A 22,528-nucleotide genomic window follows, 5' to 3' on the forward strand; every position below is an offset into this window, starting at 1 on the left:
TTAAGTACGATAATTTCTTATCTCATTCATCAAACTAATATCCTCAGGATAATTCCCTAGCTAAGTCTAGCAATAAAAAATTCATCACCATCATCAAGAAGATAGTAGGGGTAACAAAAGAGCATATTAATATGCTTTGTGGGCTAATAGGATTACAGAGAATAATTCAATAGAAAAGAGTCCCTTTGAGTTTTTTTATGGCTTGGATGTCACCCTTCCCATGCACTTGAGGCTACTAGCTTAACAACATCTACAAAGTTTTACATCTGAGAAAGATGTTGTGAAAAATCGAATTGACCCAATTGTAGAATTACATGAAACTAGGAGAAGAGCCTTTGAAAATTGTTGTAAAAATCAATAAAAAGTTAAAATAAATTTTGACAAATAATGTAAGAGTAGGAATTTTCCTAACGATGATATGGTTCTGTTATGGGATTGTTAAAATTGGCAACTAGGGCCAAACTCCATGTGAGTCAGCTTATTTATGGCAGCTGATATTTTTATTGGATCCCTCTCGTCGAGAGGTGTAGGATTTATCTAAAGATCATCCGATTCCAATAAGTATCTATGGAGATATGAATTTATTTTTATTATGGATTTATTATCAAGCCAACCAGCATCTTATGTAGGCTCAGAAGCCCAACCGACGTGTCTATTCAACCTCTACGTTTTTAGTATAAATAAGAGAGGATTTGGAGTCATTAGAGCACACTCTTTAGGTGATCTCCTCTCCATGCCTTGGGTTTTTGGAGAAGGAGATATACTAAAGAGTATGATGCCCTAGCTCCAGTACGATGCCCTAATCCGTTAATGGAGCAATTATACGCACAACAATGGAAACAGTTAAGTGATGCTCTATATGCAATTATACGTTGTCATAAAAGGGAAATGTAGTCAAGGCATGGAGCCACAGTTAAAGGAGATATGGCCGCAGTAATGGAGCATCCCTAAACATGGTCAAGGTTGACATTGATACGTTGTCCAAGAAGCCTTCATACGCTCCCTGTAGCAGCCTAAATGTAGACCTATTCACGCAGTCAATGGGATAGACCTAGACCGCAATCAAAGCATATGGAACCACACAATCAATACATTGTTCAATGTAATACGTTGTTCATTGAGACCTAGCCACAGATCTAAGGACCTAGCTACGGTATTAATGATACCCTAACACGCAGTCAAAAGGGTTGACCTGTAGCCTAATACGCAGGTCATGAAGCTGCAGTCATAACCGTAGTCCAACATGGAAGTGGAGCCACTGTAATACAAAGTTGTTGGTGACAGCGTGGTAAAGGAAAGAAGCAGTCTTTCTAAGCATATTGGACAGTGTAATCTTGGACGAAGGGACTATATTACACACAACAATCCTGAGATATAGATCTCAGTGTCTTATGGCAAGGGCAGCATGATAATCATGATGATGCACATTAGCAAGGGCGGCATGATGATGATGCACATTAGCAGGAGCTACATGATGAATGGGCAGCATGATAGATCAGATCATGGGTAGCATGATAGCATGATGTATGAGATCATGGGCAGCATGATGAATGGTCAGCATGATGTATGAGATCATGGGCAACATGATAGATGAGATCATGGGCAACATAGTGATCATGAGCAACATGATGATGCATGATGCAGCATGATGGTGCTACATGGTAAGGTGCAGCAAATGGATGAAAGGCAGCACTACGATAGATGAAGCTGTCACCTTGGAGAATTAGTTGAAGCAAAATGTCTTCAACTGATCTCATCGTTATAGGAGATGATCTATGCTCAGATCTAGATAAGTCAAAGTGTTGAATTTTGTTGTAAATGTACTATCTCTCTCTCTCTTTCTCTGCTGAACTTTGAAGAACATAAAAGAAGAATTGATCAAGGGTTTCCCCACATTATGGGGTTTATCCCTGGCTAGCGCCACATCTTGTTTCCTCTTGTCTTGGCTTGTCTTCTGCGATTTATATTTATGTTCTATCTGTAGTTTATCTTAATATTGATGTGATTGTTAACTGTGAAAATTTAAATAAATTTCTCTAGCGTAGAACATACCTAAAATTAACAAGGATCGTATGAATGAAAGGCAAGGTAACCATGGTAAGTTTGACAGTTTATGGCATGGACAATATATTATCAGAGAAGCATATGGGCAAAATTACTACCATTTGAGCAACTTGGACGGAGAATCACTTGAACTACCTATCAATGGCCAACTACTCAAACTGTTCTATAAAGAGGATATATGATGCCATGGGGCATCTCTGTATTGTATTTCCAACTTTACACTTTGTCATTTTTGTGAAGTAGTTTCATATCATGAATAAATTGTCATTTATGCTCGTAGAATAAATTTCCATTTATGTACTTTTTCATTTCTGTATTTGATTTTATATGATGATATTTTCAATAGACGCTACTGATATATGTCTTTTGTTGGTGGATGTAGATTCCATGTTCTTGCATACTATCACTTCCTATCTAGCATGCATCCCCATGTGGAGCCAAATCTTGACCACTGGTGTGGCACCTACAGATTTTTTTGAAGACTCCATGCCCAAGGGTCTACCAGAGGCTTCATCTACCATCAAAGTTCATTATGTCATCAAATATTTTTAACTCTACTTCTCATCTTTTTCTGTTGTACTCAAATTCCATAAGCCTTGGGGGGACGATGTAAAAGTGATGCTAATATGATGAGTTGAGTCATGTAACAGGCCTAGGTAACTTGGTACCTTGTCATCAATTGAATTTACTCTGGGAAGTTTTCTTCACTTGGTTAATTATTAGGTTCTTGCGTGGATTTAACATTTAATTGAGTCTTTTCCTCCAAGCATAACCCCCAAAGTCGAAGTGCAAATTCATGGAGAGGACTTGGGTGAGTCCTAGTTTCTAGGGTCATTTTATATTACCATACTAAATCACACAAAGAAATTCATGGAATTTGATTAGGTCTAGGGGTCATTTTTTAAATTTTTTAAATTTCCCGCATGACGGATATTTGAATAAAATCTGAATGTAGAATGTAATAAGTGATGTCTAGAGAAGTTGTATGGGGTATTTGTGCTCAAAATTACACCAGTCACCCTCGACTTTTTACTATGACACACTTTGAGGGGTAAAAAATCAGTTCTAAACCCTCAAACCCCACTTTTCCTAAGTTTAGTGGGAAAATATGTCAATAAATTAAACCAACAATAAATTTAATGGAGAAAAATAAATACCTCCATGTGACAAAATGACATGGAAATGACTTGGAAATTATCTTATGTCAAAGGAATGAGTCAAAGGAAAAGTGGAGAATGATTTTGCAACTTGCATTATAAATACATGGCCCACTCAAGGAAATCAATTTTTTTGCAATTAATGAAGCAGCTGGTGACTTGGAAAGTTGAATTTCTTGAGGAGTTAATGCACATGTTGCTAGGAGTTAATTTACAGTGGTCTTGCTAGGAATAGTAGAACATAACATTGATGGTAGCAGAGTGCAGCAACAGATGTAGTGGTGGTTGGGGATAGTTGTGAGTAGCATTAGGTACAGTAGCGACGATCACTAACAGAAGTATGTAGCAGTATAGAAGAGGTAACAACAGTGAGAATGTGTAACAATGAGGTAGCAAAAGTATGTTGCAGTAGCAGAGTTGGCAACAGACAGAAGCAGTGGACAGTGGCAATGTAACAGCAGTAGAAGTAGTGGGGGTTGTAGTGGCAGCAGTCTATTATACTTGGGCCATTATCCTAGGTACAGGAGCCCAACTTTCAAGGAGCATTTGCTTCCTTCCATCTTGCTAGTAAAACCTCTCGGGAATCTTGTACTCCCTTCCAGACTTGTTTGGTAAATGTTGTATGTACATCATACATAACACGACACTTGTATGGACATTATTTTTGGTGTACTATCTTGATTTGATATTGTTTACTATTTTAATCTAATGCTCTGAAGTTTTAATTATTAAACTAACCTAATTGTGGAAAACTGAGGGAAACATTGATTCACCTCCCTCTCAGTATTTCTAACACATTTCAGGAACAAGTATATATTTGTGAGGTACTTTGATACCAAAGCTAAGGAGTTCTATATACTCAGAATTGGAAAAATGACAGATGAAGAGTATACCACTAAGTTTTTGGAGGTGTTGAGATATGTCCCCTACCTCAAGAATGAGAAGGATAAGGTATAATGATATATCAATGGCTTTCCATAAAAATTTAAAGATCAAATTGAGTTTGACAAACCACAGACTCTTGAAGATGGAATTAGAAAGCTAAAACATTATTATGAGTAGTCTAGGTGCAGGCCTGATTATAAGCTATACTAGAAATCCAAGAGCAATGTCAAGTTCAAAGGAAGAAGGCAGAAGGAGGTCAAGGGAATGAATATAATCCATGTTAATCAAGAAAATTAGTAGATATTTAGCGTTGTTAGCAAAGTTCGACCTACTCAGGCCCCAGGAGAAGCCCAAGAATGTTGAACCCAAGACTATATAATGCATAAGAAGGAGAGAAAATCAAGGGCACAGCCCAGAACATACCAAGAATTTATGCAGCAGTGGATAATCGCCAAGATAACCACAAAGCAGTGATTATAGAAATGGAATGTATGCTTTGTGACCAAAATATTTCAATATTGATTGACCCTTATTCAAATTTTAGTTATACCAATCTCGAAATTGTAGAAAAGTGAAAATTGGTTAAAGAGGTACACTAGGAGTCTTGGTTGGTTCAGCTAGCCACAAGGACCAAAAGAAGGTGGAGCATATTATCAGAGCATGTCCCTTAATGATGAAAGGCATGGCTATAAAAGATGATCTTAATTTGTTGACATTGGGGGCGTATGATGCCTTGTTGGGAATGGATGGTTTGACCCAACATAGGACTGAGATTGATTGCTTTGAAAAATCAATCGAATGCCTTGACGAACAAGGTGAAAGAATGGTACTACAACGAAATAAGAAGCGTATATCAGTGCGCTTTGTGACGGCAGTGCAAGCCAAGTGAGGTTGTTGAAAGGGAAATAAATTATTTGTTATTCAAATAACCAGCAATTCTGAAGGTATCAATGGTTGTAATTGGTTGGAACACCCAATTTTAAAACAATACAAGGATTTAATTCCATAACAAATATCTAGACTACCTCCACATAGGAAAGTGGACTTCTCCATAGATATGTTTGCAAGGACAACACCTACATCTAAATCTCCTTATCGGATGAGAATTCCAGAACTCATGGAGCTAAATCTACAACTCAAGGAGATGTTGGACAAAGGGTATATAAGGCCCAGTGTGTCACCAATGGGTGCACCAGTTTTATTCATGATGAAGGATGGAACACTTAGTTGATGTATAGATTACAGGCAACTTAATAAAACTACCATAAAGAATAGATACCCATCATTTCCATGAATTGATGACTTATTTGATCAATTCCAGGGAATAGCAATCTTCTCAACGATCGATTTGAGGTTTAGGTATCACCAGGTGCGTATCAAGGATGAAGACATCCATAAGGAAACATTCTGGACAAGGTATGGCCATTACAAATTTGTGGTAGTACATTTTGGACTTACAGCACACCTCCAACTTTCATGTGTTTGATGAATAAGGTGTTGAGTATGTTTCTAGACAAATTTGTATTAGTGTTTGTTGATGATATTTTAATTTATATTCAAAGAATAGGGAAAATCATGAGAAGCACTTGGAAGTAGTACTACAATTTTTGAGAGAGAATAAGCTCTTTTCGTAACTTAGAAAATATGAATTCCTCCAATCCAAATTCAATATTTAGGACACGTACTCTCAAAAGAGGGAGTAGTTATCGATCCAAAGAAAATAAAAACCATCATTGAATGGTCAGCACCAAAGAATGTAGCAGAGGTCAGATCATTCATGGGTCTAGCGAGATTTTATGGTAGATTTATTAGAAATTTCTCCAAGATTGGTCATCTAATCATAGTCCTATAGAGAAAGGGGGAGAAATATTGATGCACAGTTGAATGTGCTGCTAGCTTTGAGCAACTAAAGCACCTACTCACCCACATACCAGTTCTTCAAATCACAAATCTTGAAAACGAATTTGTGGTATGCATTGATGCTTGCAAGGAAGGATTAAGCAATGTCCTTATGCGAGAAGGACAGGTTGTGTTTTGAGTCACAAAAATTGAAGCATGAACTGAACTATCTGACTCACGATCTGCAACTTATCGCCATAGTTCATGCACTAAAGATGTGGAGACATTACCTCCTAGGAAGGAGATTCACATTAATGACAGGCCACGAAGGTTTGAAATATGTATTTGATCAACCAAAATTGAATGCCAGGAAATCTTGTTGGTTAGCTTTAACCAGTGAGTTTTTTTACCACTCAAACTACTAGGGGGTCCTAGAGGGACACTTGATAGGTCAAGAGAAACAATGAATATAAAGCCCATTGTCACCACAACTAAAGCTTCCTACTCTTTATGGAACTTCACCGATGGGAGGAGACCCTCTATATAGAGAATCACTTACGAAGGATAGATCAACTAAGATGGATGTGAAGTGATCTCGGAGACCCTTTCCTAGGGGAGAATCAAGAATGGGACTTGCTTGCTTCTTAAGCAAGGTACAAGGCTTTTTAGGAGAAGGGGATGAGGATTTCAGGGCTAGGTTTAAGTAGTGTGAGTTATAAAGGAGGTTCCAAAACCCCAAAATCCTTGTTGAATTTGGTTTCCCAAGTGGTTTTGAAGAGTTGACTTTAACAAGGTATCGGACCACATGGGACCAAGTGGACCCAAGGTAGGTCAAGAGGAAGGAATTTATCAACCAATGATAGATTTCACCTAAACAAGGAGGAAAAGGGGATCAAAGAAGTGATTTTCACTCAAACGTGAAATTCCCTGTGAGGAGCTAGCTTAGGGAAACTTAGGGCAAAAACCAATCTCGGGGCTAGGGGTTGGGATATATCACAACTCCACCGTCAGAATTTCCTCAAATTTGGAGAAGGCCTAGGAGAGACACCAACAAAATTGAGGCCAAAAGATCGAAGTTTTTCTATGGGTGGTTTGTCAGGAAAATGATGCCCTAGGAGCCCTAATGCGCCTAGACCTAGAATGAAGAAGGAGAGGTGAAGAAAAATGTTTCTTTAAATGATCACCTTATAGTAGACTAGTGCCTGATCCTTTGGGGAGATTGGAGTCAAGGAGAATATGAAGATAGACTTTGTTTCTAGGTCAAGGACACTCTAAGATCAACTTCGCTTGTCATTAGGGTAAAGGAGAGTGACCTTAAAAGATTTTATAATTCATTTTACAAGGAAAAGTAGCTTATCAAGATAAATTCAACCATAGAATTATCCCTAGGAGAATTCGTTCAACATACATGGCCCATACATAAAGATATGCTATATAGAAACATAATTCCACAATTTCACAGTAAATGCATGGACCAACTAGCCCTAATATAGCAAAAATCTCATTATCAATGTGTGCGACAAAGTAAAAGAATAAATAACATTAAATTTGTACTTACATGTAAGAGAATATATTCAACCAATAATAAACTTGCTAATCAAGAAGCACCAAGATAAGAAAAGACAATCCATACATCAAAATTCATCCATGCTCCAAATTTTGTCCACCAAGAACGAATAGCGAAAATCTCAAAAGAGATACAAGTCCAAACCAAGTGATGATGAGAAATGAACTCTCATCATTTGTATTTATACACCTCTAAGGAGTTTGATTTAGCTACTTGAGCCTACATTATCCCATAAAACAAAAATAGTATGCAAATAACTTATTTTTAGTGACAAGCCCACCAAACTAGCTCATAAACAAAATAACAAGCCTCTCAAGAGGTCAAAAGATCAATAATACATATCGTTGAGCTCTCTAGGAAGCCTGATGAAGTCCATAAGTGCCATAATGATGAATAGGACTCCCAAAAGTAATGAACAAGGAGTTTTCCCCTTTTTCTCCACATAATAAACCTATGGTGCTCACGATGGGTGTGAGGGCACACAAGTGACCTCATGGGTCCCAAGTAAGTCGAAGATGCCCGTAGACCATCTGTAAGGGCTCAGATGATGGTGTAAGTGATGCCACGTCATCATACAAGTCCTCGATCATCTGCCAAGTGCATGGTACAACTATGGGGATGGTTGGGCAAAGGTGAACCAGGTGCATCTTCTTCATCCAATAGGTGAATCCCGAGCAATCTCTGAACATCTCTAGTGATATATAGAGTGTCATCTACTAATGTGGAGGCCCCTAGCTCTCAACACACACCCTACATGTGCCAATGCATCCCTCTAGAGGGTTAGGACCCCGTGTGGGGAGACCAAACCCAATATGAAGACCACCTGCAAAGTAAAAGAATAAATAACATTAAATTTGTACTTACATGTAAGAGAATATATTTAACCAATAATAAACTTGCTAATCAAGAAGAGCCAAGATAAGCAAAGACAATCCATACATCAAAATTCATCCATGCTCCAAATTTTGTCCACCAAGAATGAATAGCGAAAATCTCAAAAGAGATACAAGTCCAAACCAAGTGATGATGAGAAATGAACTCTCATAATTTGTATTTATACACCTCTAAGGAGTTTGATTTAGCTACCTGAGCCTACATTATCCCATAAAACAAAAATAGTATGCAAATAACTTATTTTTAGTGACAAGCCCACCAAACTAGCTCATAAACAAAATAACAAGCCTCTCAAGAGATCGAAAGATCAATAATACCTATCGTTGGGCTCTCTAGGAAGCCTGATGAAGTCCATAAGTGCCATAATGATGAATAGGACTCCCAAAAGTAATGAACAAGGAGTTTTCCCCTTTTTCTCCACATAATAAACCTATGGTGCTCACGATGGGTGTGAGGGCACACAAGTGACCTCATGGGTCTCCAAGTAAGTCGAAGATGCCCATAGACCATCTATAAGGGCTCAAATGATGGTGTAAGTGATGCCATGTCATCATACAAGTCCTCGATCATCTGCCAAGTGCATGGTACAACTATGGGGACGGCTGGGAAAAGGTGAACCAGGTGCATCTTCTTCATCCAATAGGTGAATCCCGAGCAATCTCTGAACATCTCTAGGGATATATGGAGTGTCATCCACTAATGTGGAGGCCCCTGGCTCTCAACACACACCCTACATGTGCCAGTGCATCCCTCTAGAGGGTTAGGAACCCATATGGGGAGACCAAACCCAATATGAAGACCACCTGCAATCCTGCATATGATCCATTGCGTCCCTAGCCTTCTAGTACAATAAGTCATCAAGGAAATCGAGTAAAAAAACTTACAAACCATGGACAACAAGTGGAGACTTCACAATGACATGCCCTTCCATAGTGGGTTTTGGCATGTGCTAATGTCTCCAAGCTCCAAACGGGGTTAACCAAGTATCCTATTAGGTGGTTTCTACTTCTAAAGGGGATAGTACGTCCAAGGTACATCCTTTAAAGGGTGGTGGCATGTGATAAAGAGATGAATGGAGTAGGGCATGAAAGGGGAAGCCCTCAGTCACATGTTGGGGTACAAGGATAGCTAATCGAAGGGAAGTTCACACTTGGGTATATAATGTATAGGAGGGAACAGTCATGGTACATGAGGTGCCCCGGCCTTGATTTTTTCACCCTTATTCATATACCTTTTTCCTTTTATGATTTTCTTTAATTAATTGCTCGGGACTCAAGGGGTGAGAGCATGATGTGTAAAATATAGCAATGGATACCCCCTTTAAGGTAGGGTAGTTCATTGCCCACTATTGGTTGGAACAATCATTGGTTCATAAATAATAAAGGAGACTCATCTATGGCCTGTAGGAACCAAGGTGATGGCCATGATGATGGGGTAGAGATCATGTATTGGTTTTTTCCCATGTACTAAAAGAGTTTGTCCCGACCACCTTTTGCATTTTGTGGTACAATGATCCGGGATGATTCAGAAATACAAGTGACCCGAAAATAGCTCAAAAATCAAAGTCATCATATCGAAGTGAAACCAAGACTAGATCGTAGTGCTCGTCGCCCTAATTCCAACAGTGCAAACAATAGCCAAATCTGGGTTCGTATGCTCAAGTTATAGTTGGTCAAAGTTCTAGTCAAACTTGGTCAAGTGGCAGTGTTAACGAGGAAACAATTTGGCAACAACTCAGCGCAAAAAATTCAACCACCAGAACGGGAGAATTTGTCACCCAATTAATTTTCCTAGTGACCCTTATTTTTTGGTGGGAAATTTTCATATAGTGGCCTTATTATTTAAAACAAAAAACGAAAAAATATATGTGGTCGGTTGGCCGACAGTTTAACCCGGCCAACCAACTATATTATATATTAATGTATGTACCAAAGTGGGGAGGGCGCACCACCCCCAGTGGATCCACCCAGTCCCGGAGCCACATTTAAACATAAAACACGATCTATATAACGGGCAGTTACAACACCCGACATGTGTCAACACCAATATGGAATCGGCGGGGAAAGTGCGCCATTTTGGGGGAGGTCGAGGGGTTGGAACTCAGGCTTGCCCCCTCCCAACATAGTGCTTTTGCCAAAGGGACAAATGACCCACATTGAAACATATGCCCGCCAAATTGTATATAAGTCACTCAAAGGCATTGAATGGGGGAGACTAGCAGAGGGCGAAGGGCATGGAACCATGAGTGGGGGATTATGTAAGATGTTGAAAAGATTCCCTTAGAGGGCCAAAGGTGTCAGAGTCATAATTTGACAAGTTTATAGTTGATTTTTCACTATTTTGCACCAAGAATCCAATCCGGATGGTGGCCTAAAAATATAGCCATTTTTGTAAAAGTTGCTTGCAACTGATTTATTTGATGCCACTTAATGAAAGAAAAACTCCTAACTATTGAGCAGGGCCCGAAGATGTATCTCACATTGGGTGAACTCCGTAATCCAATATTTGTGTCTTTGATCTCATGTTTGTTAAATTTTCTGATTGTTTTATGTTGTATCAGTTACTTTAGCCCAGTTTACTTTTTCATTAACAATGCATCTAAGTATTAGCAGTATAATCAATCATAAGTGTAAGCGCAAAAAAAACAATATATGCAATGACAAATAAGACAACAACACAACCATAAGAGACAACAGATTGGTCCAAGACCAGGGGAAAACCCCACAAGGGAGAAACCCTTTCAAATCTTCTTCTTTAATAGATCGTCATAAAAAGTTTTCAACAAAGAGTACAATGAGCCCAATACATATGTTTTCAATGCATACTAATAAATTAGATCTATAGATCTAAATAATAGCAGAGGTCAACCTAGATCTACCAGATCACTAAAGCCAACTTATAAACCTAAGATCAAACCCCTCGATGCTCTCAGCAAAATTGTCTGTGTGCATCTGAAACTCTCAGGACGCTCTCTCTGCTATTGTGTGAGGGCGTCTGTAGCTGCTCGGTCACTCTCAGGAAGACATTGTGCATGCATCCAGGGTCAAACCCACTAGATCTACTCAAAAACCCTTAGACACTCTCTTCAAGTTGCAATGTGTGCATCCAGGATGGCCTAGACGATCTCAGTACTACTCTGAGCAAGCGTCCAGGGACCGACACCTTCACATCTACCTCTGAACCCTTGGACGCTCCCTTAAGCCTTTGTGCTAGCATCTAGGGCTCTCTGGACATTCTCATAAGCATGTGTGCCAGTCTCTAGGGACTAAAATTCCCAGTTTTGTACGAGAGTCTAGGGATCAGAAAACCCTAAGTCATAATGAACCCCATGCCTATGATTTCGGACCCTTGTGCGAACTCCTTCCATCGAACCTATGTGAACCAAGACAAAAGAGAAGAAAAGAAGATGGCTCGATCGTTGTGATGAAATGAGCTTGAGGTTTCTTCTATTTATAGGCTTTCCTAAGGGTTAAATTGGTGTTAAGGCCGACCTAAGTAGTTACCCATGAGGTTCAGGCCGACCCACTACATAATGCATCTATGAATAAAATAATTCAAACCTTAACTTCTGCTTGACCAAATTGGATGATCTTTAGGTCAATTTTGGTCCTCTCGAAAATAAGAATTTAATGCAAGCATCATCCTGATCATCTTAGCTGTCCATTGTGGAATTTGACCATAGTTGAAAAAATTAACACTCCCTCTCACCCAAGAAGAATTCCCCCTGTTAAGATCTGTCAGTTGATCTTCACATCATCCTGTAATTCTTTGACTATCTCTGCTCAACTCTATCTGTTGAAACTTTCTCAGATCTAAAAGAAGAAGAATCACAGAGCAATAGATTCCACCCATACCGAGTAATAGGATAACTCATCATGCAGGGGAGCAAATCCTCGATCCTAGAATCTCATCGGGGAGCTTACCCTCAACCCGAAGTCTCATCGGGAAGCGTACCCTCAACCCGAAGTCTCATCGGGAAGCTTACCCTCAACCCAAAATCTCAAAAGGGGAGTGTTACACAATATTTTGTCACACCTCTTGCACTTCCCTGTGTCATACCCCGGAGTGCCAAAACATTGAAAACTATGCAATGTACCCATCCTAATATGCAGAGTAGATCCTCCCTGAATAACTATTGAAAAGTTGCCTTGAGTCTTTCCTGAGAAAGATAAGCTCAAAACCCTAATTTATGGGTCAGCACGACTATGACACGTCCCTCTCATGCTCATGGAAGGTTGCATTGTAGGAGCCTTGCATTGCCAGTGCGGTTTTTGCTTGGATACTCGCACTGAACCCTTTAAGGAAAGTTTTCCCAAAGTGGAGGAGAAGCTTTGTGATCTAGAGGCTTCCAGAACAGCGAGCTGGATGTTGTTCGTTGTGGATGTGGTCGAATTCTCCCAATATTACCCTTTGATCTTATCCCTATGAGCTTCCTCCTTGAGATGAGGACCTTCCCCTATCTTTGGTGAGATCCTAACTCCCTCTCCTTGCCTATAAATTCATCCCCCTCCATTCCCAAATGGTTGGTCTCTAATTATTTGCACCCTTATGCTGAGATAGTGCCTACATGCTATTCACTTTGGCTTGGAGAAGGAGTGCTTGGAGAGCTTGAGCTTGGACTTGGACATTCACTCAAGGAGGGCTACTAACATCAAGGCCTGGGTTGTATGCTTCCTCTTTTGTTTATTAATATATACAACTGCTGGTTCACTTTCCATAAATGCTTGTGTTAATGCTTCATTTATCTTAATGCTCATTGATTTGTTAAGTGGATTACATTTGATTATGCTTGTTACACTTTTATGCTTTATTGTGTTTTTGGCCTCTTGTGTAGGTATTCAAACGTTGTGAGCAACAAGGACTGAGCTTGAGGAGCAAGTGATCAAAATCTTCAACAAAAGAGTGCATTATAGCATCAGAGTGAGGTAGATCTCCTTCCTCTTCTCTTATTTCGTTTGTAATCTAGGAAATTGTCTTGTAGATTGTCTCGTTTGTTGCTAGATCCACTCATTGGGCTAGAGAGATCGTCTCTGTCTGCAGAGAAGATTTACCTACACAAAAAAATGGCGACTCCACTGGGGAAGCTATAGCCTATTCATCCTCCTTTCTCAATTGATCTCTAGATCAGTTTGACTGACCATCGTGTTCTCAGATAGTTTGGGTTTGTGTAGGTTTTCATAATCACCAATTGTTGCATTAGAGTGCTAAGTCTAGAGTGATTCTTGGAATCATTTTGTTTTTTCCCATATTCCTCGCTCAGCGCGAATTCTATCAGTGACAGTCACGCTAGCAGCGCTAGTTTTTACCTGTATAGTCGCGTTGAAAACCTAGTTTTCCACTGTTTTTTCACGTTAAAATCAGCACAGGTTTTGTTATATAAAGTAATGTTGATGACCCTGAACAACACGGGTTTTTCTATGAAAAGTAGTGTTGATGACCATGTCAGCACGGGTGTTGCTATATAAAGTAGCATTCATCCTTGAATGTGAGAATTTTTAGGGTTTCTGCCTTAGAATCCAATGTCTTGGCCCCTAAGGTATTTTCCCATCCTGTATGCTTAGATTTATCAATGTTTTTGAGTGATTTCCTTGATTAATTTGCAAAATTTGTCTCTTTAGCTTTGAAGTGAAATTTGATTGAGTCCTAGGGTTCCTAGTCAATTGGTCATCACTTATTGCTTCTTGGTGTCATTGAGATGTTGGTTTTGTTGATTGATTGAGTGTTGTTTTTTGTGGAAATCATTGAAAACATCATTGTGCATAGGTTTTAGCTTGTCTTTCAAAATTTACTTTTCGTGAAAATGCATTAGATTAGTTGCATTGAAAAGTTATTTTTTGAAATTCATCATTCACATTTTTTGGTGATTGAAAGCTAAAGACTATATTAGGTGCATCAAATCATTCAAAGCAAAAAGAAAATCATAACTCAAATAAGTGCATCTTAGTAAAGTTAAAATCATTTTGCTTTCGAAGAGTTGCATTTAGGATAGTGAAAAGTGAAAATATTTTTTACTTTTGGTAGTGTATTTGGAAGACGAAAGTGAAAGTTAGTGGAAGGCATGTTGTTTGATGCATTATTGATTGAGTCTCTTCCCTTGGTTAGTCTATCTTTCATTGAAGTGGGAAGGTTTCCTTTTTCTCACGTAGTTTCATACTAGGATTCAAGTGACATCATTTGAGCCTGAAATTGAAACCTAATTCAAGAAAAACTCTAAAATTTATTGAATTAACCTAAGGAGCATTTGGAACTTAATGCAAAAAATTAAAGGTCTAAGCTAGAGACGTGTTCTGACGTCTATAAACCTAGCAGTTGTCATTAACTACCTGCGTTATATCCTGGGGGTGAAATCTCATTCCAGTATGGAAGTATGTCGAAGGTTCTCTAGTACTTTCGAGTATATCAGAGGCACTTTAGTATGACAAGTATATGAGAACACTCTCACTGAACGGTTATGAATTAGACAATGCTAACACGGACTTGTGTTCCCCGTACCGTCGAGTATATATTGGGAGACCCCACTAGGTTGCTATCTTTTAGCCATAGGTAACCAAGTCAGTCGCCTTGTAAACGTGATACATCAAACACAGCATTCGACGAGATGGTTCATTGTATGTTAAGTCCTTCGTTTCAGCTAAGGTGTATATTGTTGTTCACGAATACTTGGTAAACCCTCTTGCCTAGCTTACCTCTTTTCTTATTTTGTTTTGTTAATTTCTAAAATCAATTAATTGGCCATGGAAAAACATCCTTCCTGTGGAAATAATCCTTAGTATATCTTAAGTTGATATTGATGGCAACATTTCCTGAGTCTACCAGTCAAGGAAACCTTTCTAATGGGAATCATAGTTCTTTTCCTTCTTTTGGAAATACTAGTGCTCCCTATATGGAAGTGTTGTCCCTTCCTGGATTGACCATTGGTCTACCATTTTGGTTATTTTCAACCTCGATGATTCTGAGCTTCCAAACTGCTTTTCAACCGATTTCTCCTCTACTGAACAACATCAACCTCTAGTTGATCTTAAAGTTGACCCTTTGCCTTCTTCACCTGTTTCTTCACCCTATTCTTCCTCTTCGCCTGGTGAAATTCTAGATTCTAGTAACCAAGAAGCTAAGAAGAAGAAGAAGAAGAAGCAAAATAAGCAAGGGGGAAACCAAGCAACTATTGTTATTGATGCAACTAATGAAGAAAAATCTTCTAATCAGCCCCGGAAAGTGAAATTACTTTACATGTTATGCAAGGGTGGCCACCTTCTTCGGAATTGTCCTGGTATTCCCAAGGTCTTAGAAGTTTGATCCATAGGTTCACATTTACCTTTTTCATCAGGATCTGGCAATCACGCTGGTGACAAACCGTCAATTAGTGACAATAAAACCCATGGGAAAAAGGGAAAAGTTAGATTTCTCTGTAAGTTGTGTGAAGGTAAACAACTCATTCACCTTTGTCCTCTTTTGGGTGAAGCTTCCAAAGAGTTGGAAAACCTTACAGCTTCTCAACCTCATCTTCTGACTAGGTATTGAAATCTTTCCCCCGATCCTTCACTAGTTGATCTAGTGATTGATCAAAATTCATCTTTGGTCAACCCCACTCTCTCTGAAAGTGAGTCTCATGAGTCCATTCTCGACCAACCAGTGGTTGAGAAAACGGTAGACTTGCCTCCACCTTCAGTTAATTATACCTTTCCGATAGAGAGTGAACCTCGTATTACTCAAGTTATTCTGGTTTCTTTAGTTTTGAATGAACTGGAGGGAAATCCTCATGTTCCCAAGGTGCACGAGAGCAGTTCTCATGTTCCCATAGTGCAAGAGAGTAACTATCATGTTCCTACAACACCCGCTACGAGCAATTTAGTCACTTCTTTTGATTGGAGTCAACTGGTAGGATATCGTCTTCCGTCTTATGTGTCTTTCCAGATTACAATACAAGCTTACCATATGGTCGTACCTAAAAAAGTCATAGACGAGGGCGCATCTATTAGTATTATGTCCTCAACTACTTGGCAAGCTTTAGGTTCTCCTCAGCTTTTCCCAGTAACCCAGAATATGTTAGCTTTTAACAGAGGAACCAGTCAACCATTAAGGATCATTCCTTAGTTAACTATTACTTTGGGAGGAAAGACTATCTATATAGACGTGATGGTTGTCCAAGGCTCATTGGATTTTAATCTACTCCTTGGTCGTGACTATGTTTACGTCATGGGAGGTCTTGTTTCATCTCTCTTTCGAGTGATGTGTTTCCCGCATGAAGGAAGCATTGTGATCATTGATTAACTTACATTCATTGGTCCTGAATCACTCCCAATCAACCATCATCCCTACATGGTTCTTATGTTCAAGCGATATCACCCCCGCCATAGGTTAATTACGTGGCCACCTGTTTGATGAGCCCCAAAAATGGGTAACTTATTGGGCTCATTCTACCTATTTTTCTCCATTAATCCACCATCCTTCATAGTTTATGATGTTTTTTAGTATATTTATGTTAATTGAATGAATGAGAATAGTCACTTGACCATGAAGTCTAATACGTGCTTATTGCAGATTTTTGGACATCTTTTGGACCAAGGTCAAGCATTTATGAGCCAGTTGACAACCAAATACAAGGGAACAAGGCTAAAGATTTGTAGGAAGGGTGTCTCCTACACTAAATGGCCCCTTCCTCGAGTTCTCCACCATCATCTCGGAGTTCAGCAGCCCACCAAAGATGATCCCCAAGGGCAACCGAGCAGCTTTTGTGAAGTGGTTGATTACTTGCAGTTTTGAGCAGCCAAGCCCCTTGAGTTAAGGAGGGTTGTTGGAGGTCCTCATGGTGATAAGTAGGAAGGCTTCTAGCCTTCGTAGTTTAGCTCTTGAATAGTTGTATTTTCGCACTTTAGTGCTGCTCTGCCTTTCAGCTCATTTTCGAGCTTTTGTTGTAAACCTTTTTGTGACATGGTTATTTTTTTAGTAATGGAGATCAGTTTCACTTTGTATCAGCTCTGAGCTTCTTTTAGGAGGCTGTAGCTCTTGGGGTTGGGCCCAACCCAAGTGCCAGTACCTCCTCTTGTGTACTTTTATATGTTTTTACTGCATTCCTAGAATAGTTTCTGCTACTTAGATTAACATATTGCTTTGTTATTTAGGTTGCTTTTGATGATTGAAATAGCTTTTCATGCTTCAGGTTGTTTTGATAGTTTGGTAAAGGAAAAGACCTACAAAAAAGGCCACCAAGTAATCCTTGATCTCATCTCTCCCTCCTTGGACCATGAGCTGAGACCAAGGCATACTTGCTACCACAAAAACACTGTTTTTCCTTTCCATGCAATCACAAGTGTTAGATTTTTAATTAGGGAAGTTGATACTAGTTGTGATGACATGCTTAGATCTGTTCTTGCTCGGTTTTCATAGTTGTCTTGCATGATTTTCTACCAATAAACTTCTGTCCACCATGATTTCTGGTTTTTAGGTCATAATAGGTTAAAGTAGATAGATCTCTGATGTTTTTAGTCTTTCTTTGATTAGTTTGGAGAAATAGTGTGCAGATCACCTATAATCCATCCCTGCCTATCCTTCCTTTCTCACACCACCTGCTCCAACCCTAAATTATGGATTCCTTCCCTTCATTCACCACACTCTGCCAGTTTAACCTAATTTCTTCATTTTTGTGCAACATTGGTCCCTCCATCCTTGAACAAATCCAATCGTCTTCATCACCCCCTAGCCTCATTTACCAGGTCCTAGACCTCTTCATAGCCTCATCCAACCTCCATTTCCACTTTCCCATCGGTTTTCCTCCTCAACCCTCAAAAATCCTCTCTCGACTCTTCTTGTAGAACATCCTGTAGAACCCCTACAGACTTCCTGTAGAAGATCACGTGGGCATTTTCTTGAGATATGATCACTGTGAAACTCTTTGGAAGGGTGCTAGGGACCCCTTAGGCCCTCTTCTCACCTTCCCAACCTCCTGCAAGTGCTCGCTCCATTTCCTTTCGCCAATCAACCTATGCACAGTCAAAAACAGTTAAAGCACATGCATAATAATTCTGCAAAATTACTGGAAAATACAAAAAAGATGTTTTTTTCCAAATTTTACTTCAGAAGTAGCTTAGACACATGCATTTTACCTTTCCAAGAGTCAATGGCATCCATTTTAGCAGCTTTCATCTCTTTTCTTGCACTAGTAGGGTTAGTCGGTAAAGCTAGGGTTTGCATTTCCTTTCAACTTTTAGTTTCTTTCTGCAAATAGATTAGCCTCCTTAGAGTTAGCTTTCATCCATCACAGTTAAAAGCTTCTTCTAAGAGCTCATAGAAGTTGGCTTAAGCTCCTAGGAGACTTGTGCCAACTGATCAAATGACAGCCTGCGGTAAGAGCTAGTACTTGTGCATATAGCACCGTCGCCTCCAAGTTTGTTATGAACTACCAGGTTGATAAAAGTAAAGAAGGGAGTCCCAGGAGTTGCAGCATTATTGTTGTAATACTAGAGCCCACCATCTTTTTGGTGCCATTGCCGGGGAAGCGTCAGAGTATTTGTGATTGCTGCTTTTCTTCTATTTTCTACTACAACCTTCTGCTCAGTAGTTTATTTCAGCAAGTGTAGAGTAGTTGTTTCATTTCCATTCTGCAATTTCATTTCCGCAAAAGTAGATTAGACATTTCCTGCTTTCCTAGACTAGCATTTCAATTCTGCAAGCGTAGATTAGCATTTCCATTCTACAATCTCAATTCTGCAAGCGTAGATTAGCATTTCCATTCTGCATTTTCAATTCCGCAAGCGTAAATTAGCATTTCAATTCAGCAATTTCAATTCTGCAAGCATAGCTTAGCATTTCCTTTCTACAATTTCATTTCAGCAACATAGATTAGTCCTTTCTTACTTTCATTTCAATTCTGCATTTTCATTCCAACAAGATAGATTTTAGTTAGTTGCAGTTCAATCCATTTCAGTTTTGCAGGTACAAGCAAAAAAAGCAAAAATCAACCAAAAATATTTCATTTTCATGCCTCGTAGGAATAGAGACCATACAGGAAAATTCTTACCCAACACCCCCACCACATCACTGAGTCACCCTTCTCTCTTCTTCGGTGGCAGTGATCCAGAAGAACCTATAGGTGAACCTCCAGAGATATACGAAGATCCTATAATAGAAGAAGAGCAAGAAAACGTTCCTCTTGAGACCATGGCTGAACACAGGAACGGTATAGGGAATGAGGAGAGAATAGAAGGTGCCTTTCCCATCTGAGAAACAAATGGGGACACAAAAATGAAAAACATAAGTCCCTCAGCCTTACCTCACTTCCATGGATTGACCACTGAAGACCCTGATACCTTCTTGTTTGAGTTTGTTGTCCTTTGTCGAAATTATGACTATACAGAAGACGAGCAAAAGTTGAAACTCTTTCCCTCTACCCTCAAGGATGCAGCACTACGCTGGTTCATGGGGTTACCTAGAAACAATATCACAACTTGGGCTCAAATGCAGCAAGCCTTTAACAACAAATACCGGGACTACTGTAGGTCAAAGGAAACGAAGGGAGAAATCTTTCGAATGACCATGGGAAGTGATGAGTCTCTGGAAGACTATGAAGAAAGGTTCCAACTCAGTTATAAAAGGGTCAGGTGCACACTTGACCCCAAATCTCTGAAGCTAGTTCTGCTCTGAGGAGTCCCTGAAGACCTTCTAGATACCCTCCATTTGCTAGCTGGGGGAGACATCTACCAACTACCTTATGATGACATAAAGACTGTGTTTAGAAACCATTCTAGGGCAGCCCGGAAAAGAGGTAGGGGGAATCCACTTTTAGCTAGTGCCACCTTCTCCAAACATGAGTTTACAAATCAGATGGAAGACCTTAAAAGTGAGGTGAGACAGACCATTGCCATGCAACTGGATACTTTCCAAATCCAACAGAAGAAAGAAGAAGCTGAGAGGGCTTTGGCCATCTTTTGTCCCAGATGCACAAGGAAGCATCCTAAGAACGAGTGTCCATTGCACTCAGTAGAGGTATGTTTCGTTTGTGAGGAAGACCACCCTACAAACCAGTGCCCAACCTTACCCGAACTTAAAGCTGTGTACCAAGGGGCTGAAGGAGCCACTGAACCACTCTACTTCCTCAACCAAAGGAGGCCACATGGATCCAGACCTTACCAGCAGGGGATGCAAGGGACATACCAAACATATTACAACCCCAACCAATCCACTCCCATACCTTCTTGGGGTCCCCCCGCTCATCCTTCCTGGTCCGCACCCCCTCCTTGGTCATATCCACCTCAATACCATACTCAACCTGTTGCTCATTCGTTTCATTCTCATGTTCAGCCACAACCTCAGTGGAATGCACCACAACAGGGGTGGAGGCCCCAGTACAACTCTCCTCCCACCATTTTGCCTCCACCACCTGCTCAACCATAGCCATTACCTCCTGCTCCTCCAAGACAACCCCAGATGCCTGCTCAACCGAACCCAAACCCCAATAACAGACAGGCCCAGCAGGTATATACTGGAGAGACAACATGCCCTACCTATGCGGTGGAGATTCAGGAGATCAACCTACAGTCTGGGAAGGTCCTCCCAGACAGCCAACCTCCTCCTAAGGAGGATGAAGCCGAAAAACAGGAAAGTGAACCCAAAGCCATTCCACCCTTTCCTGAGAGACTAACTGGATACACGCAACCAAACCCGGAAGAGACTGAACTTCTGGGAGAACTTAAACAGCTGTGTGTAAAAATACCACTTCTCCAGGCCATCAAAGATGTACCAATCTACAACAAATTGATCAAAGAGAAGTGTTTCAGGCACCCAGGCAGGTGCAAGAGAGATGCCCCAACTATCAATGTCATAGGACAACTGTCCAATCTAATGTTGGGACAAGTAATCTGTCCAAAATATTTGGACCCTGGGAGTCCTGTAGTGGATGTCCACATCAATGGCACCATAATCCCCCACACCCTGATTGATCTAGGGGCTGCCATTAATGTGATGACCAGGGACACTATGCTCAAAATTAACCTTCAGGGTTCCCTGAGAAAGACCTCGACAGTACTACAGTTAGCATAACGCTCCACCGTGACTCCCGAAGGGATTGTGGAAGATGTCCTAGTCTATGTTGATTCTTGGGAGTACCCTGCAAACTTTTTGGTGCTTCAACCAAAGGCAAAACTCACTGGATACCCCCTCATTTTGGGAAGGCCTTAGTTAGCTACTGCAGATGCTTACATCAGTTGTCGAGCTGGGAGCATGACCATTAAGAATGGGCCAATGTCCAAACAGCTAGTCCTATATCCTCCTACCCAACCTTTGCTCGAACATGACTTACCTCTCTGGTTGGAGGAGGAAGATGAGGATGAAGTCTACTCTGCACCTGTGTGCACCGTGGAAGCCACCAGGGGGGGTCCTCAAACTGAGGATGACCTTATTGAGAATTTAATCCAAAATCCACCTCCCAGTGTGTTGCCATTAGAAGAGTTGGTAGGAGACACCCAAGCCAGTGCTTTAGGGGATCTCTGTGTGGCTGATCCGACCTCTTCCTGAGTTAAGAATGTGGAATTTGGCCCTGAAAGAACCTTGAAGATCAACTCGTCCCTATCTCCCTCTCAAGAGAAGGAGTTGTGTAGCTTGTTGAACTGCCATTTGGATGCTTTTGCTTGGAGCTACAAGGAGATGAAGGGAGTCCACCCTTCAGTCTGTACCCATCACATTTACATCAAAGAGGATTGTAAACCAGTCAGGCAGCCTCAGAGGAGAATGAATCCAGCCCTTAAGGACATTGTTAAAGAAGAACTGCAAAAGTTATTGGACGCAGGATTCATCTACCCCATCTCTAACAGCGAGTGGGTTTCTCCTCTGGTGCTTGTGCTCAAGAAAAACGAGAAGTGGAGAATCTGTGTAGATTATTGAGAACTTAACAAAGCCACCAAGAAGGACCATTTCCCTTTGCCTTTCATAGATCAAGTGTTAGATGGGCTGGTAGGGAAGAAGTTCTTTTCTTTCCTAGATGGGTTTAGCGGGTATAATTAGATCCAAATCAGCCCGGAAGACCAAGATAATACCACTTTCACTTGTCCATGGGGTACCTTTGCCTACCAGGTCCTCCCCTTTGGGTTATGCAATGCTCCTGCCACTTTCCAGAGAGCAGTACTGAGCATAT

Source organism: Pinus tabuliformis, chromosome J (assembly GCF_031772625.1).
Source record: "Pinus tabuliformis cultivar Carrire ecotype Pingquan chromosome J, CPIR1, whole genome shotgun sequence".
In the NCBI taxonomy this organism is placed as follows: Eukaryota; Viridiplantae; Streptophyta; class Pinopsida; order Pinales; family Pinaceae; genus Pinus; species Pinus tabuliformis.